We start from the raw sequence: 19917 nt of genomic DNA on the forward strand, positions 1-19917 counted from the left end.
TTGATCATTTTCTTCCCTCAATAGTTTGTTTGACTGATAATCCTCGAGAGGATGAAAAAACAGTTATTTATTTCTGCACAACTCCTCCTTATCGAATCACTAAATGATCTGACATGAGCAAATCTTTTTTGATTATCAAAGAATATGACAAAATGTTAGTTGCAAATAATTAAATAAAAAACACAAACCCTCTACGCAAGACCTGCTCGCTATCCAAGGGCATCAAAATGTTGCCTTCCTGTTGAAGCACCTGGCATCTCTGTGATATGCACAATGTGTCCTTTGGCATCAGAGCACTGATGCAACTGTTGCAGTAATATTCAATGCAGAGAGCAAAAGCAGAAAAACATAAATCAGGAGTTTTTGTCTTTGAACAACAGACAAGTTCCTTGTAGAGCAGCAGGAGGAGAGGTGAGGGGAAATTACAGGCAGCACAAGGTGAGAGGGGGGTTTGTAACCAGGGGTCTCATTTATCAAACAATGCGTAGAATCCTTACTAAAACCGTACTTAAGCTGAGCAAAAAAAATGTACTTACGCCAAGTAGGTTTGTGATCTATCAAACATGGAGTACGCACAGCTGCACGCAATCTCCACTTCATAAATCGGAGAGAATGTTTCTCAGCTGCTTTTTAGCCACATCCCGCCCTCACCACGCCCACTTACTGCCATAAATAGTCAATGCAAAGTGCCTTGTGGATCTGATGCATATACATAAGCCGGCTGTTGCAGCGCTCCGCCAATGACGATGGCGACCGTAGATCAAGGCAGATAAAGGAAGCTCAGTTTCACAGAAGCAGAAATTGAGGTACTTGTGGGTGAGGTGGAGAAATGAAAGGAAGTGCTTTTGCAGAACAAATAAGAGAAAATCCACGGAGTGGCACAGCGTTGCTGAAGCCGTCAATGCTGAGTTCTGCAGAGATCTGTGGCGGATATAAAAAAAATGGTCCAATCAGGATTGGATCCCCAGACTCCCAGGCGAAAGTCACGCGCGCTAACCAGTCAGCCAAACAGAGATCTCCTTGTTTAACTAGCCAGGGCGCATGATCAACTGGGTCTCAGTGACAGGACACACAGACGCATGACATTCTGTCTATCTGTCCCCCTGCTGATATTCTGCATTCCATATTCTGCACTTCAGGCTGCGTGTGCGCGCGTGTGTGTGAGTGTGCATGCATATGTGTGTTCGCGTGCGTGTGGAGGGTATTGTTCTGTGTGAAAACGAAGCAGTACAAGTGATAATGCAGCAGGATTTCATAATTTTATCCTTCTCAGCAGCAGCACTGCAGGTGCTCTCCATGTCCAAAATGTGCGTAAGCCAGGTCCTTAGTCAACTTTAAGTTGTGCACATTTATCCGATAAGTTTTCTTTCGTAAATCCCAAAGTTTGCGTGGAAAGTTGCTTACGCATTTTTCCGACCCCGTTTTGTGCGTAAGCAAGCTTGATAAATGAGGCCCCAGCTCTTTTTCACATGTTCCTTTCAGTCATTGTTTAACTTTATGTTAACTCACTGTTCACATGTTCAGACAAGATAGCTCAGCAGACACATTGATGCAAACAGAGTGGGATGTGAATGTTTGGGCAGCCTTGTTAATCTTCATGAGTTTCCTGTATAAATCATTAGTTGTTATGATAAAATTTAATATCATCATAAAGGAGACACACACAGTAACATTTCAGAGGTGAAGCAAAGTTTACAGGATTTACAGAAAGTCTGCTTATCTGTTTAAGCTAGACAGGTGCATACATTGGTTACCAGAAAAAAGAATCCTCCCTTAGCAGAAATAACAGCCTCCAACATTTCCTGCAGCTTCCAATGAGAGTATGGATTCTGGTTGAAGGTACTTTGGACCATTCTTCTTTACTAAACATCTCAAGTTCATGGACAGCTCCCTTTAGAAACACCACAACGTTCAATAATAATCACTGAGATGGTTGTTCCAGAACATTCTACTTGTTCCTCTGTAAGGATGCCTTAGTAGATTATGAGCAGTGTTTAGGGTTGTTGTTGAAGGTTTCAGCCCTGATGCAGCTTCAGCTTCGTCGCTGATTCCTGGACTTTGGTCTACAGAACTCATGCATTCATTTATTTTCATCAGTCCACAGCACCTTATTCCAAAATGAAGCTGGCTTATCCAAATGTGCTTCAGCGCACCTGAAGCTGCTCTGTTTGTGCTAGATGGAGAAAAGGCTTCCTCTACATTACTCTCACATACAGCATCTCCTTGTGGAAAGTGTGCCAAACAGTTGCAGGGGCAAAAGTCCCATTTCATTTTTGGGCGGGACAATAAACGGTAAAATTTCAGAGTAATTTTTGTGGTGACCTAAAGAAAATGGCTGTCTCCTGCTGTTTGCAACTTGCAGGATGAGCCTCCAGCATGAGCAAGTTAACTGAAAAACCAGCTGATCAGAGGCGAGATGTCAATACATCAGGAAATGGTACAGAGTACAACTCCACATCGTGCAATGTTCTTCTCCAACTAACTTCTTGTTCCTGAAACCAGAGCGCCAGAGCTTTTCCCCAGAGAGATTCACTCACAATGCATTTATTTATACCAGAGACCAGTGCAGATGTGCTGAAAAGAACCAGTGAACTTTGAAAAGGTAAAGTACTACAACATTTCTGGAACCTTTAACAATAATGAGAAAACACCATCCATAAAAATAATGTCAAAATAAAATTTGACTATAGTAAAATGGTAAAACTAATCCAAAAATTTCCATCTAAATAATATTAAATCTAAAAAATAAACACAAAGCTGATTCATTTTGTGTCCCTCAGTGAGCAGCTGTGATCAGCTGCAACAGAGATGATGGTAGCTGCTGTATCAGCGTCACAACCTGGTGGAACATTAAATATCTCTCACATTTACTACCTGAAACTGACGTTTTAAATCATTCTAAGATTTTAACTTCAACTTGCTGCTCATCTGAAATGTTAAATAGATTTGTAGATGTCTAGAGAAAATATCCAGTATGCCTATAATGGCCGTCTATTAGCTTTTTAAGGGTTTGGGGTTCATGTAACTTCGTTTCTAAAGCAGTTGCTAACATGTCCTTAAATAATATATATTTGTAACTAAATAGCTGTTGATGCCTTTAATTTTAATGATGACTAGTAAGAATATTACTTAGACTAGGATCAATGAAATTGTTATGTGAAAATAGAAATGAGGCTAAAAAGGTGTGATTACTTATTCAATGTTAAAAGGGCCTGCCACAGTGGGATAGGATTACAGGTTGGTGCTGTATTCATTAGCTGCTAGGCTACTTCCACATGTTTAAACAACTTAGATCGGTTTCCTTTTACTTTAACAAAATGCAGCAAAAGCTTTGATTTTTTTTTAAGCATTTTCTTAATCAGCCAACTTGGAGAATTTTTAGCAAACTTTGAGACTCTAGTAGGGAGACGAGCTACAGCTCCTAAACAGGGACTTTTTGGGGGGGAATTAGCAAAATTTAGCAGAGAAAAATATGTTTTTCAGCACCTGTTCAACAACTGGTGTGGTTATTAACTCACTCACTGTTTCTCTCATCCTGCTCACTCCCAACTCAGTTGTCGGTACCAGATCTGCTCGGGGTCCTGCGCCTGCTGATGATGTCACATTACTGCAAAACCACTCAGCTTTCACACTTATGTTTTGGAAAGACATCAGCAGGTTTGTCAATAAATTCTTGTTTGTTGCCACCTAAATGTCCATTCCATCCATTTTCATCCTCTTATCTGGAATTGGGTCGTGGGGCAGTAGCCTAAGTCGAGAGGCCCAGACTTCCCTCTCCCCAGCCACTTGGGCCAGCTCCTCCGGGGGAATCCCAAGGCATTCCCTGGCCAGGTGAGAGACATAGTCCCTACACCGTGGCCTGGGTCTACCTTTAGGTCTCCTCCTGGTTGGACGTGCCCGGAAAACCTCACCAGGGAGGCGTCCAGGAGGCATCCTGACCAGATGCCCGAGCCACCTCAATCGGCTCCTCTCGATGTGGAGGAGCAGCGGGTCTACTCTGAGCCCCTCCTGAATGAACGAGCTTCTCACCCTGTCTCTAAGGGAGAGCCCAACCACTCTTCGGAGAAAACTCAATTCGGCCGCTTGTATCCACAGTCTCGTTCTTTCGGTCACTACCCAAATCTCATGGCCATAGGTAAGGGTAGGAACGTAGATCGATCAGTAAATCAAGAGCTTCGCCTTCTGACTCAGCTCTCTCTTAACCACAACAGACCAGTACAACGCACGCATCACTGCAGATGCACCACCAATCCGCCTATAGATCTGACGCTCCAGTTTTCCCTCACTCGTGAACAACAGCCCGAGATACTTAAACTCCTCCACTTGGGGCAGGAACTCATCCCTGACGCGGAGAAGGCATTATACCCTTTTACGAATCAAGACCATGGTCTCAGATTTAGAGGAGCTGATTCTCATCCCAGCTGCTTCGCACTCGGCTGCGAACCGCCCCAGTGAAAGCTGAAGATCACGTTCTGATGAAGCCAACAGGACCACATCATCTGCAAAAAACAGAGACCTGATCCTCAGGCCACCAAAACGGATGCCCTCCACACCTTGGCTGCACCTAGAAATCCTGTCCATAAAGGTTATGAACAGAATCAGTGTCAAAGAGTAGCCTTGGTGAAGTACAATTTTCACTGGGAACGAGCCCAACTTACTGCCGGCAATGTGGACCAAGCTCTGACACCGGTCATACAGGGACCTAACAGCCCATATCAGAGGGCCTGGTACCCCATACTCCCGGAGTACCCCCCACAGGGCCCCCCGAGGGATGCAGTCAAACGCCTTCTCCAAATCCACAAAACACATGTAGACTGGTTGGGCAAATTCCCACGCACCCTCCAGGATCCCCCTAAGGGTATAGCGCTGGTCCAGTGTTCCACGGCCAGGACGAAAACCACATTGCTCCTCCTGAATCTGAGGCTCATCAATCCGACGGACCCTCCTCTCCAGAACCCCTGAATAGACCCTACCAGGAAGGCTCAGGAGTGTGAACCCCTTGTAGTTGGAACACACCCTGCAGTCCCCCTTTTTAAATAACGGGACCACCACCCTGGTCTGCCAGTCCAGTGGGCCTGCCCCCGATGTCCACAGGATATTGCAGAGCTGCGTCAGCCAACAAGCCCCACAACATCCAGAGCCTTAAGGAACTCCGGGTGGATCTCATCCACCCCTGGAGCCTTGCCACAGAGGAGCTTTTTAACCAAGTCAGTGACCTGAGCACCAGAGATTTGAGAGGCCAACCCAAAGTCCCCAGACTCTGCTTCCTCACTGGAAGATGTGTCGGTGGCATTGAGGAGGTCTTCGAAGTATTCTGCCCACCGATCCACAATGTCCAGAGTAGAGGTCAGCAGCACACCGTCCCCACTATAGATAGTGTTGGTTAGTGCACCGCTTTCCCCCCCGAGGCGCCGGATGGTGGACCAGAATCTCCTCGAACCTAAATGTTTTCTTTATAATTGTAATTTATTAAACACCATTTTATCTTTGTTTTGTAAAGAATGTGAAACTACATAAAACCAACATCAGACTGCCAAAAAACACAACAGTTCTTATATGTGAAGCCATACCTGTTTGTATTAATGTGGAACTCATCTGTATATTTCTTTAGTTGTTATGGAAATACATTCATTCAGTCAGTCATTCAAAAGGTTGCTTGATGTCTTTTCAATAAAGTTCTTATATTTTATTTTGCCCCATTTCATCAAAATCAAGAGCTTTTGAGGGTCACTGTTTATCAGTTGATATTTTTGCTTTTATTTTACATTTCCTTTGGAAATTCAAACATGTTTTCTCTGAAAAGTGTTGATGTGTGGACTACAGGACTACAACCACTAAGACTACAATCGTAAATTCATTCTGACCAATCAAAATCATCATTGTCAACGTGCTAACGTAACTTTTACGAACGGGGTAACTTCCGTAAGTCTTACGTTCAGCCAATCATCTACTGTGACGTTTGTGTCAGATGCAGGACCCCAAGCCGATCTACATATCTACAGATATGTATATGCATAGATATGCCGGGAGCATTGGAGCAGACTGTGGACTGTACCAATTTTAGGATTAGTGGAGGGGGAGTCATAATATTTGAATGAATAAAAACACGTTTTGCAGGTTTCTTTTTTTCAGTTGTGCCCTGCTTTCATTGGACAATACTATATCACTGTTAAATATGTTTATATAATCAGTCTTTAACTTTATGATCATTTCCAACAGCACTGCTCAGCTAACACAGCTCACCTCACTCTAGTTGGTTTTTCCAGTCAGTTCTTTGACAAAAGTGGTTGTGTCTGTCAAAGTGCATGGAGGAGGTTGAACAATCTGCTCAGTCTCTGGTTTTTGTCAGTCTGTGAACCAGGAAACGGCTGCAGGCAGCTGAAAGAAAGCTCTGGGGAACCCAGTGACTCCACCCCCTAGCCAATTGATATTCTCAGACTTAAAGGTTCTATGGTACAATAGATAAATCTGTCTTGAAAGCAGTCCATCGCGTTCACCTCTCTATCGTCGCTCACAGACCAGCCAGAGAAACTCCTAAATTGGAACTCTCTACCTTTTGTAAGGCAGAGAACCATGCCATTAGATTTCGTCTAGCTGACTTCCATCCTGGCTTGAAAGCAGACTAGCACACACTGAAGGTAATGGTCCAAAGTTGCGAACATAACCACATCATCTGTAAAAAAGCAGAAATGAGACCCTGAGGTTCCCTCTGCTCTCCATGACTGCAAAAAGAGGTGACCCTGCTGGAGCTCGGCTAGTTATCCAGCATAGTCCCCATCCAACCACCAGACTGGAGCAAAGGTTAAAATAACCGCCAAAAAGCAACCAGTTAGCTATGCAATAAGGATGGGACTAATTAACTAAACATATTTAATGTGTCTTTGTCATTACAGCCACTGGCTGCTCAACAGTTAGTTATTAAAGAGCACGGTCACAAACCGGCTGAGACAAAGACGCGTTCCCAGGAGTTACCGTCAGAGATAATGAGGAAGGAATACATGTTTACAGATTCTGCCAGAGAAACAAGAGAGACTGATTTAAATAGAAAACCAAAAACACATCACAGCTTCTGTAAATACATTAGCAGTACAGTTACACCTAGAGATGATTAAAATGAGTTGGTTATTCAATTAGTGTGAGGAAATATTGAGTTGTCAGGCAGAAAAGGTGCAACAAAATTACTGCATTAATCCTGGATGACTTCCACACATGGATCGCTAACAGCAGCATAATTAAACGCTTAGAAAACTGTAATTAAATCTTAAGCCTGCTGTGACATTCCAACATCAGCCATGGATTGGATTAAGCAAACATTTAAGCACAGCATGATTATTTTTACCAGGATATTTTTTTCTATGTTCAAGCATTTATTATGGCATTTTGTTAAGGTGTGGTTCACTGAAAAAAACATTTCAATGATTATTTCTGATTCTAACGGGTCACTCAGAGTGTTTCATGCAGGCTGAACATGAAAATAGTCTCCTACACCTATTTCCTGCATTAGCTTCTGATAGAAAATAGTTGGTGAAACTCTAGGATTAGAACATCCTGACAGATCTACATCCAGTGTTGGGAAAATTACTTTTTAAAAGTGATTAGTTATAGTTACTGATTACTTTGTCAAAAAGTAACTCAGTTTCCTACTGAGTTACAAGATTATAAAAGTAACTAATTACCAAGAAATAATAATTTTATCTGTCACGAACAGAACTCAGAAGACCCATAATGACGTCAAACACAGTAAAGTTCCTTAAAAGTCTTTATTTGGATGAGGAGTTACCCGAGGAGGGCGAGGCAGGAGACAGAGTCGGAGGGCAGGTGTGAGTCAAAACCAGATCGGCACAAGCAGGTACAGGGAGCAGGCTGGAGACGTGGTGGAAGACAGGCGAGGGTCGTGATGGCAGGCAGAGTTCAAGGAAGGGTCAGGAGAAAAACGAGGTCCGGAGGCTGAGATCAGGTAGAGTGAATGCCTGGAAGATTTACTGGAAAAGGCTTTCAATAATCTGGCACTGAATGACTGGATGGCTGGTTCTTTTGTAGCAGGGGAAACAGGTGTGAGTGATGAGCTGAGGAGTCAGGAGCAGGTGAAGCGGATGAAGCTGATGACAGGAACAGGTGAGATGAATGGAGTTGATTGTGGTTGCCAGGGGAAACAGGGCTTGTCAGGAGCTTGGTGAGGGGGGACCAGGTGAGCTGAATGAAGGTTGAAGGCTAAATGAGGAGGCAGAGGAGGGTAAAGGATTGGGAGTCATGACATTATCACTTTTTTTTAAGTTCCCCTCTTAATTAAACTTAATTTACTATAAGTTACTACAATACTGAAGTATAAATGACTGATGACTGGAACATAATAAAATGTCCAAATGTTTTTTACAAAACTGAATAATTGAAATAAATAAGCACTTAACAGGGGGAACTACTAACAGGAACCTTACACTAATCTAGACTATTACCCCTTCTTTCCACAGGAGCCGTCAGCAGCACGTCTTGCTCACGTAAGCTGCTGCTTGGCCCTTCCCACGAGACGCGAAGCAGCAGGGGAGCAGCTGTCACCGACAGAGCACGAAGTCACACGAGTGACTTCGTCAGTAAACACAACAACAAGCAGGAGAAAACTACAACATGGCTCTAAAAGGTTTGTGTTTTATGATCTGTCCATTTTATAATCGCCAATACAGACCTGAAAAACAAAGGAGACCGCTAGCTACGTGATAACTTCTCACGGGGCCGCACATTTATGGGCCATTCCCATCTGTACTGGGTCGGCCCGGGCCGGGTAGCCCCAGTCGGCCCCAGCCTGGCCCGGTTGATTCCACACATCCTTGCCTTAAGCCTATGTGGGCTGATTCTACCCACCAATCAGAGGCTTGCTCTAATGGAAGATGGGAATTTGCTGTCAGCAGTGGGTGTGTTGGCCCTGGTCGGCCTGAAGCAGACCCCCTCAAGAAGAGGGCTGAGAATGAGCCTTGTTTGGCCTGGGAAAATACCAGGCCACCCAGATATGTAAACAACCTACGCTACCCGGCCCGGGCCGACCCGGTACAGATGGGAATGGCCCATTAGTAACTTTTTTTTTTAAAGTAAAGCAACCGGAAGGCAGCACGTTTCTTTATTCTGAAAATCTCGGGAGCTTCGCTCCGTTTCCACGTCCGATTTCCTGTCTTTCCTTCCCCAAAAATGTCGAACTTGACCCGTTTCAGAGGCGTCGCGCGTAGAAAATAGAACCGGCGCGTAAGGGCCGCGACATGCTGCTCCTGAGACGCGGCCGACTCGCGCCGCTGACGGCTCCAGTGGAAAAGGTTCTGTTGACCACAGCGGTTCCTATCGGCAGCTATGACGTGCTGCTGCAGTAACGTGCTGCTGACGGCTCCGGTGGAAAAAAGGGGTTAGAATGTCACTGTGTAATATTTAACAAGACCCCAATCATCTAAAATGTATAATCGCAAATAGAATCACCTGTAAACGTTCCTGGGCCTTTAGATGGTCTGTCAGTCTAGTTAAATTACTGACATTAATGTCATTTTGCAGTATTCTAATGTTTCCAGCTTGACATAATTGTGTTTTTAGTAGCATTTCTGTTGCTGGTGATCTAGTAATGGTTAAATGAATAAATAAAATCATTTAAATGACACTAGAAGAGGCACAAATCTGATGGAGGACCTAAATTTACTGACTTAGGACAAACCCAAACACAGAAGAGCTGAAGCTGGGTGTTAAAGACACACAGGTAGTTCTAATAACACCTGAGCTCCAAAATAATGCACATGGACACAAATAAAATACTTATGTCACTATCTTTGTTATTTCCAGCCATGTTACTTTTTGTAAAATGACTTCCAGTTTTAATAAGTGTGGGTGTTTAGCCCCCATAAGAGTGAACAGTTTGTTACAACTTTGCTAATGTCAGAGTGTATTCTGATAGCATTCTGGTCACTTTGGAGTTTATCAAAAAGCTAAGGAATTGTATGAAAGGACTAAACTGTGTGCTCCCACACAGCAAAACCTCATCAGGCACATTCAGAGTGTTGGACCTTTGCTTTGCCAGATTTGGTTGAAACCATTTGCACGAGGCCAGTTAGTCACGATTAGGTCACTCTATAAACAGTGGCAGCATTGCCTGATCTGGACCATGCCATTCACCCAGTACTGCCAGCTGGCAGGGTTGTGTACAAACACGTTCATTGAGAAAGTGAGTGCGTTCGTCCTGGCGTGCGTGAACGGGTTTATGAACGCGTTCTTACGCCGTTCTAGCTCCAGATCTCCACGGAGCTTTGCCAGAGCTAAAGCCTAACTGTTAACCATAGAGTTTATAAAAAGTAGAACCCACAAATGTGGCCAAACATAGGCAGTAGCGGTTGGTCCGGCGTCTACTCTTCTATGTCTATGCTGTGTGGAGGACAGAAGTCATGGAGTCGCACCACTCATACGTCATCAAATTGCGAAGCATGGAGGAAAATTCCAATGAATGCAGCGGCAGTAGCAATACGTTTGCATCAATGGTTAATGCAGGACGTTTGTATGGCCACTTTAAAGAGTTTTTGGAAACGGTCAGTGAGGATCCAGGTGGGAAAAATCTTACATTTTTGTGCAAACTTTGCCCGCCGGGTCTCAACAAGCAAGTACAGACATCAACTATGTCAACATCAAACTTGAAGTGGCATATTGAAACAAAGCACCCGGCTAGCCTTTCTAGGTATGTGCAAGTAGCTAAAAAAATCAAAAGACGTGGCGAAACGGACGATTGAGAATATACTGTCGGGTAAAAACTGCAGCTGGGTATGAGTGTGGACTGAATGGGTGCCAACTATTAGAAAATGATGTTTTATATATCCCTTGTATTGTGTTAGAAAGCTGTTAACACCTGTGGTGTTTGCGGGTCCATCTGGACCCATGATTTAAAAATACTTGAAATTGCTTAAAATCGCCAGTTTTCTTCAAATGTTGTGTGAATAGTTTTTTTGGTTGGTTCCACAGAGTATTTTAAAACATACCACTTGGTTTTAATATTAAAAACTGTTTAAATTCACTGAATATATTTCTTTTTCTTATGGAATGAATAATAATAAACTATAAATGTATTATAAACTAATAGTAGAGAACACCTACCAAAAAATGTGAAATTTTCTTTTTTACTATTTAAAAATTATTAATAATAGTGACATCTTTGGTGTTTCGGGTCAAAACGGACCTGCATAGATAAATGGTAGGATAAAGACAACACGTCATTTTGTTTTCCATAAAACCAACTTTGATTTAACCAGACCAATTAACCAAAGCATTTAACCATAAAATGAACAATGATAAACAACACTGTGTGTGTGGTTGTGTGCGCGCACATGCACCTGCATTGACCATAAACTGAACATTGAAAATAATATGGTGTTAGCGCAGGTATGTTGTGAATCAACCATAATCTAAACAATGGAAACAATAAAACAAACCATAGTATGAACTCTCTCTCTCTCTGTGTGTGTGTGTGTGTGTGTGTGTGTGTGTGTGTGTGTGTGTGTGTGTGTGTGTGTGTGTGTGTGTGTGTGTGTGTGTGTGTTGGTGATGTGGGCCATTACCGTGCACATTGGGCCATAATTGATTCTCAGAGCAACCCATAGCTTTTAAGTGATGCATTCAACAGCCAGTTTTCTCTGCCGGGTCATTTTGGACCCGTAACACCACAGATGTAACTTATCTTTTTGAGAGACCTTTAGAATTCACTACAATTCTGAAAATTGATTTTGCTGCGTTTAAATTGGTGTTTCTGAGGATTAGATGAAGCCTCATTCCAGGACAAAAAAGGAAAGTGTTCTTTTACACAGTTAAACTTGAAAACGGGTCAATTTTGACCCTAACACAACAGAAGGGATGAACTAGTATGTTTTTGGAACAGTGAACTCAGTTCAAAAATTTGAAATTATGAACTAAGAACTGAACTTTGAACTAGTTCGTCTTTTAAACGAACTTTCCCAACGCTGCCAGATGGACTCCTGTTGGGGCCCATACCTGTCTGCTGCATCGGCTGCTGACGTTAAACATCTCCACTTGCTGAAATTTCAGCGGTTCATGCAAATGTTATTCCATAAATCTGGACTCTGCTATCAATTTGGTATTATTTGGTTAGTCTGACAGAATTATTAAGACATTTTGGCCAAACTTGACCCGTGGATGCACCCATATGCTAATGTTGTGCTTCATTTGTGAAGGTTTGTAAAATCACTCTCAAATAAACTGTAATAAAAATGTAGAGACCGTTTATTTTTTATTTTTTAATAAGCAGCAGTCCACTTTGGTTTAGGATCCACTTGGACGAGCAGTCGGCTCATGAATCTGCCATTCCTGCAGAGAAATTAAACAGCAGGTAAGGTAGTAATTATGTAGAACTTTTGCACAGATAAGCGGTTTTAATATAACCTCAAAAATTATCTTCACAGATTAATTTCCATAGGATTATGTTTTTCTCAGAGTGCACACATGACCTTTCTCTTTAAATTACCGAAAATTTTCAGCTTCAAATCATGGTAAAAACAAATGGAGATCGGGTTTTATTAAAGCAATAAATAAAAACCTTCTCAAGCTAATGATTCACAGGGAAGTCCATTTGGAACATCTTCAGAAATGCACAAGAGATACATTAAAGGCTTCCACTGTTCAGGCCTGCAGGGAAGCAGGAAGCAAATTCCTTTGTTGTCTTTTTTCCTTCTGATTGTTCACAACTGTTTGCTTTTTATGTGAAGGACTATCTTATTTTTGAAAGCACTGGATACAAATGCTTTCTAGCAGGGTGTAAGAGTTTGGGGGAAATGCAAGCTTTCACCCAGACAGAATGTGGAGCACATCTTCAATGTTTAGGATCAAGGGAGGGCAGCCGGAGCTGAGTGAGAATGGAAATGAAGATGCACGTTTTTGCATTTCAAAGAATTTCATTTGCAATTTCTACTACAGATTCATACTTAGAAGTCACAAGAAAGGTTGAAAACAACAATGATGTCGTTTTACATTCAGATAAGGTTTCGTTTTTAGTTATCGGTCTAAAAGCAGTAATGAGGGAAAGCCAATGAATTTATGTCAAGCTTGCCAGTGGCCTTCAGACTCCACTGCTCTAGAATTTGGACAGAAGGTTCTGGTTTAGTCATCTGGAACCACTACAAATTCTCTCCTGTTTCCAGTTCATCTAATAAATAATAGGCTAAGTGTTCAATTCATGATATAATGCACCACTGACAAATATGGCACAGTTGGAGACTGTATAGCCCAAATATAAAATGTGGTGTATTAAACCTGTGAGCCCCCATGAACACACCTTCAGACTAGTGAGTTCAGCCGAGATCCCACGCATGCATTGTGTGACAAAATAGAAACATTAAAACTGGCTTTTTACCAACATTTCCCAATCGCACAACAGCAGGAATTTGCACTCAGCCTCTTGAGTATCTCCAGATGCTACACGAGCAGATTAGAATCGAGCTGCATTGAGAATATGACGCTAACTTCCGAAAGATTTATGGCAGAAAGGATAAAAGCATGCCATTTACAAGTTGAACAACAGGTCATCTAAATGATATAGCTACATCCCTTTTATGACTTCAGCCACAACATGTTGCAACGTACTGAGTGTGTTTAACTCTGATAGTGTTAAGCAGCGGTGGATGTTTGTCTCTGGGTACTCAGGGAGGAACATACTGAGCCAGAATGAGCATATGGCTCGCTGCAGCTACTCTGCGTTTCATCTTTCTCATCACAGGTTTCTGTGAGATGGCCCAGCTGTGACAATCCCATCACCCCCTCCCCCTTCTCCCCTCCTCCACTCTTCTCTAGACACCACTGTGAAGGATTCTCATCACATCCTTCTAGACGTGATGGCTTTGAGTTTTAACTGTGTGATCTGTGGCTTCATGTCATTTGTACCTGAAGCACAGTCTTTCTTTGGACTTCCTCCATCATCCCTACATGTGATTTGTAACATCATTCTTTATCTGACCTCCCATCTCTCCTTCCTTATGTAAACTTGTATCTGAGGCACTAGACTCTAAAGAAATGGTTGCATCAACGTGGATCATTGAAGGATGAGAAAAACCTTACAGCAGACTAGATCTGCACCACCCCAGACCTCTACCATACTGCCTATTGCAAATACAACAGCATTGCCAGGCACAGGCATGATAGGACCATTGGCTTCGCCTATCTCTGCAAACACGGAGGAAGTGGAACGCAGAACAACACCGATCTCTCATTTCAGGCATGTTTACGACAAACAAGGTCAAATGAATTCAGAAAACATTCTTTATTAAGAATGATTTAGCCAAAAAAAACCTAAGAGGGCACAAAGCCAAAACCTAGAGACCTGGGGTGGGGGGTGGGGTGGGGGGTGGGGGGTGGGGGTGGGGACAATGCTGACAAGGACAGTGGTCCAACAATACATTGAGATGCATACCGGGTTTTATACTCAGGGGCAGGATGATTGGGATATGAGCTGCAGGTGCGTGGGGAGAGAGAAACCTGATGAAATTAATTTACTAATCAGGGAGAGGAAACTGAGCTGAGGAGGGGGAAATAAAACATGACCTATGAATAATGACCAAGCCTAAAGACTAGAAGAACAAGACAAATAACTAATGATCTAAGGAGGAAAGGAGAACTAATAAACCGGTGGGGAAGGACCCTATAAGAAAACCTGAACCAATGAAAACTACAGGGAAAAATTAGCTAAATAATATATAAATACAAAGAAACCTAAAGAATAAGCGAACCTGGGAATCCTGGTGGGAGCTGGAGACAAGCAGGGGCACAGGACGCTTAGGTACACGTGTTGGGGATCCTAGAGGAACACCTGGAGGGGTTGGAGACCTAAAGGGGCACAGAAACCTAAGGGGAGAACCCGGAGTGGGGCTGGGGAACACAAGGAGACACATGAGGAACACGAGACACATAAGGGGAACCTAGAGGGGGGCTAGAGAACACATGAGGGGGACGCAGGATGCAGACCATGACAGAACATCATTCACCAGGGAGGATGCGGAGAATAATGTTCTCCCCATCTTGGATTGCACCCTCAGAACAGACTAAGATGGATGCTTCAGTTGAAGTTAATAAGAAACCAATACCTACAGACCAGTTGTATAATATAGCCCTTCTAAATGATAAAAGCCTCAGAAACTGTCTTTTACAAACTCACCACCTATAAAATTTACACTTTATTTTTCGCTCGCTTTCCAGAAAACTAAATTTTCTCATCAACTTTTCTTCACAAAAAACGTTCAGTTTTCTGTCAAGGCTGTTTGGAAGAATGCCTTTTCAGCCACAAGGCCTTGTTCCCGAGGAGAGGTAAACGGGCATGATTTAACATGATGAGAGCATGCAGGTACAAAGTCTGTATTCCAATCAATAATCAGTCAGAGCTGAGATGTTACAGGGAGGTTAATAACATCTTTAATAGAAGGGCCAAGGAGAATTTCACAGCACAAGTTCCTGGAATGAGGTGGCACCACCAGACACATTTCACCTAATTGTGTATCAACACACAATTATGTGATTTAATGAGGCATTTTTCCCTTCTTTGGTTTTACCCTGCATCAATTGCAAAGGGACATAATAACAACAACCCATGACCTGAAATTGAATCTACAGGCCGAGTGAAATGTGATGCTTTATATCATGCAAGTCTAAAGAGGCCGGCGTTGGAGTTTAATGATGTTTCGTTTCCACCTGGTGTCAAGGCCAATTTTTCAGGGTTGCTGTTGCAGCGAAGGATCAAGCAATGAGCAGATTACAGAAAAGAGAGACAAAAAATTGATCAAAGGCTGCAGTCATGACTAGTTAGCGATATACAACCTTTCCTTATGACCATCAATCATCCAAATGACGTCTCCATCTCTCTGATGTCCACTCAGGTCACCCAACCCTCCTCCTCCTTAATTCTTTCATTCAGATCCACTCATCACTCTATTTGTCTTCCATCCTCCTCTCAACCCTTAGGCTGATCCATGTGCCCCCACCCCCATGTAACTGCTCCACAACCCAGTGTGCACTGGTGTAATGGACGGCCTAATTAGGAAGGCTGAAGCATTAGAGCCATGACTCACTGGGACGCACCGTTCAGGCATTTTCAGTCCCATCCACTGGTAGTGGTGTGTGTGTGTGTGTGTGTGTGTGTGTGTGTGTGTGGGTGGGTGGGTGGGGGGAGGGGGCTTCAGATTGTGAGATTATCCATGTTTATGCCCTCATCTATGAATGAGATTCAGTCTTGGCTAAGTGTTCATTTGTATGAGCAGACACACCTTGTCATGAAAATGATACCCGAGTGTTTTCTTTGGAGGTTCAGCTCAGTCCTTTAAAAGATGACATGATGACTACCATCATCTTTTCCTCCAGCACATGCTTGTAGGAGATGCGCAGCAGTAAATCCTCCATCTTGGCAAGGTGGAACTTTGCTGTCTTCCACCTCCCACCATGTCTCACATGGAAATAACGCATTGTAATGCAAAAAGGATGATTGATTTTCTTTCCGTCTCTCTGGCTGTGCATGCGTCTTACTTGCTGGTCTCAAAGCTGCGATTATCTTTTGCATTCAAGACAGTGTCAACTTAATGCCTGGCTTCACAGGGGGCTATATGTTAGCACACATCAGCAGGCTTTCTGGGTTTTTCAGCCAATTCTACACAAGTCAGATAATTTTCTAATGTAAACAAAATTCAGTCAAGGCTGGCCCCTAGGGGGCGCTAAAATACACACCTTTCAGAAATGGCTTCTCAGAGGACAATGAAACCTGCTGAGTCATTAATACTGTATTATTTTTGTTGTATAATAGGCTCATGATTATTTTATTTCGTGACTCTACAGAAACAAAATAATACTTTACACGAGGGCTCACACATCCTGAAGTTTAGGAGTTTCTGTAGGTTGTTGACAGATGAAAAGGGGTCCTCCAAAATCAGTGTTTGGAGGACAAAAATGCCCTCTGGCATCTTCTAAACGTTAAAGCTGCTATGGCAAATTTAGAAAACAAATTAGCTTCAAACATTTTTTCATGCCTCTTAACAACAATCAAACATAGATTAGCTATAAATATATTGTTGAGATTAAACCAGCCTTCCCCGTCATGAGCCGAGATGGTGAGTCCTGAATGTTAGTGACAGTGTGACACAGATCTGTCAGGATTTTCCAATCCTAGAGTTTCATCGTGTGTTTTCTATCAGAAGTTAATGCAGGAGGTAGGTGTAGGAGACTATTTCATGTTCAGCCTGCATGAAACACTCAGAGTGACCTGTTAGAATCAGAAATAATCAATTTCTTATCCAGCTCTCAGAGAGCACAGACGCTTTTTGCTTCAGCTCCCTTATCTGCTTTTTCCCAAGGCTCTCTGTCCTGTCTGCCTACAGAGCACTTCTCTGCCTGAAAATCACTCCTTCTTTTTGGAAAATGGACTTAATTAACTGGTCATTCAACGCGATTGATAAGATTTTTTCTACGATGAGAACGGAGAAGGGGGCTCCCACCTGTCCTCAAGGGGCATTCGCAGCGGGATATGCACTCGATTCTTGGGAGGTCTGGCGAATCGTGTGCCTCTCTCAGTTGTCCATCGAGGACGTGGAAGATTTGTGGATATTCGGCCTGATGATCACTGGATTTCTTCTGATTGGAGTGGGAGGATATCTGGTTTTCTGGAAATTTGGGAAGACGGGAGCGATTGGAGTGTGACCCGTACCCACGGAATGTGCCGCCCGTGCAGTGACCTCACAGACTGGGACGTTACTCAAGGTGAACTGTAAGCTGGACAATGTCCTCGCAGCGTTGCCTGTGTTAGTGCGCAAGATGGATGTCATCTCGGAGAGGGTCGCCGGACGGTGTGGGGATGTTTAGAACGTATAATTGGCTTCACTGGTGGACATGAATGATCCACTTAATAGACTCCAAGGCAGGGAGGAAAATTATCTCTGTCTGCCCTAAACAAAGTCTTGTTTATCCTTATCTGACGCCAAGGCAGCCTCCAAAGCTGCCATCAATATCATCCCCACGAAAGGAGGAATGCTGGCAGATGCTGTGACCCAACCTTCCCCCCCTGCCTTCAGATGGTGACTTCTGCTTCGAGGTCATCAACCTGCATGAACTCAATGTGCTCTCTGGCCCTCGTCTCTCCCTCCCACCTGTTTGACTGCAGCTGTGAGCGCCGTACACTGGCAGCTCCCGTTGGAGGATTCAGGACCCCCCCCCCCCACACCACCACCACCACCACCACCACCTCCCTATCGGACTCTGATGTTTTGTAACTGTGATGTTCGTGCTTGTATGTTGAGGAGTTTTTTGTATAGTAGAGCTACTCCCTGCTGGGACTAACTCTGTTATGCCTTTTTTACCTTACTCCAATTATCCTCATGTAACACCCTTTTCATCTAATGAAATGAGCGCCGTTCTGGCTGCTCTCGTGGACTGCCTTTACCTGTTTTGTCTACATGTGTGTGTGTTTTACCTTGGTCAGGTTGTGTGTGCGGAGTCAAGTTCCTGTGCTCTGGGTTGCTGGAGCGCTGGCAATAAAGCTTATTCTGATTCTGATTCTGATTCTGAAAAAGTGTTTTGTTAGCGTTCCACACTTTGCTGGGTTTTACTCGGACCGGCTCAGCAGAAATTAGCTGACAGGTGGCTGATGTTTGTTTGATAACAATATTTCCTGCCTAAAGCCCTGCTGGGTTGAATGAAATGTTCCCCTTAGATCCCCTGATTATTAAATTGGTGACAACTGACCACTAAAGGTGACTTTTAGTCCAAACAGTTAATTGAATCAGCATTATGGAAGCAGATAAAGTGTTGACAGCAGGTCCGTTTAAAGGTTTTGTGTGTTGGACACATTTGTACATAGGCCACAAAGGATCTGTTCTTCCTTATACGAGTGCTTACTGGTGCAGGTTCATCTGCATACATTCTACAGTCCATCTTCTCTGGTCATGTGATGACCACATACCCCTGCCAGTGCCTCCCTACATTCACGGCTCTTCATTCCTGCCTGAGTCTCTCCACAGTGCCCTTTCCCCACCAGCCTTGTCTGCCAGGATGCCATCATTATTTCCTCGGGAACCGTAATGAAACCCTTAAACATCACAGTTAATCTGCGTTTGCTTTAAAGTCCCATTCACATGTGACAGCTACATGAGCAGGGTGAGGTAATCATCGCCCCTCACCAGGGAAAAGTCGATGATGTAGAATTCTGGTTAAACTGAGCAAAAATGCAGGTTTGGAAAACGCATCATGGTTTGCCTTGTGCAGTCTAGCCTCCATTTCACAGGGCTGAAGCAACGTTTTCAGACCTGCTGGAACGTTTCCTCTGAGTTCCTATGGTTGAGATGTAAAACTGAAATGTCAGTTACAGACTACTTAGCTAAACAAATGTGTTCATTAAATGAACTCAAGGTAAGCCTGCTGTTGTAAGAATAATGCAAAGTGTTTCCCATTGCAACCTGAAATCTAAGATGATTTCGTCCGTCGGTCCTATTCTCATCTCATTAGTTGCTTTTATATGTTTAGGCTATAAAGACACGTCTCTACACAGCAGAGTGGTCTGCTTGACTGGAAAACATGTCACACTCAAGCATCGGGAGCTTAAGTGACCTTCACAGGGCAGGAAGAGTGACCACAAGGCAGACAGACTAGAGCTTCAATTTGCAGCTGGAATCCCACTGACTGCCTTTTGTCATGACTTTAGTGACTTTTGTTATGCCTCGTGCCTGCAGTCTGTCTCTAATCAGACACTGATCACGTCCGTGTCCCAACCCGTTCTAAAGTAGTCTCTTTAGTTAGGTGGATTAAACTGGGCAGGGTCCCAGGCAGCTTCCTGGTGTGACAAAAGAGAAATGTTTAAGGCACATGAGATGTAGATCGCAGGTCAGACTCTTCCACTGCTTTGATCTTCCTCCAGAGAACTTGTTTTATTTTCCT

This window comes from Nothobranchius furzeri, chromosome 11, assembly GCF_043380555.1.
Source record: "Nothobranchius furzeri strain GRZ-AD chromosome 11, NfurGRZ-RIMD1, whole genome shotgun sequence".
Taxonomy (NCBI): domain Eukaryota; kingdom Metazoa; phylum Chordata; class Actinopteri; order Cyprinodontiformes; family Nothobranchiidae; genus Nothobranchius; species Nothobranchius furzeri.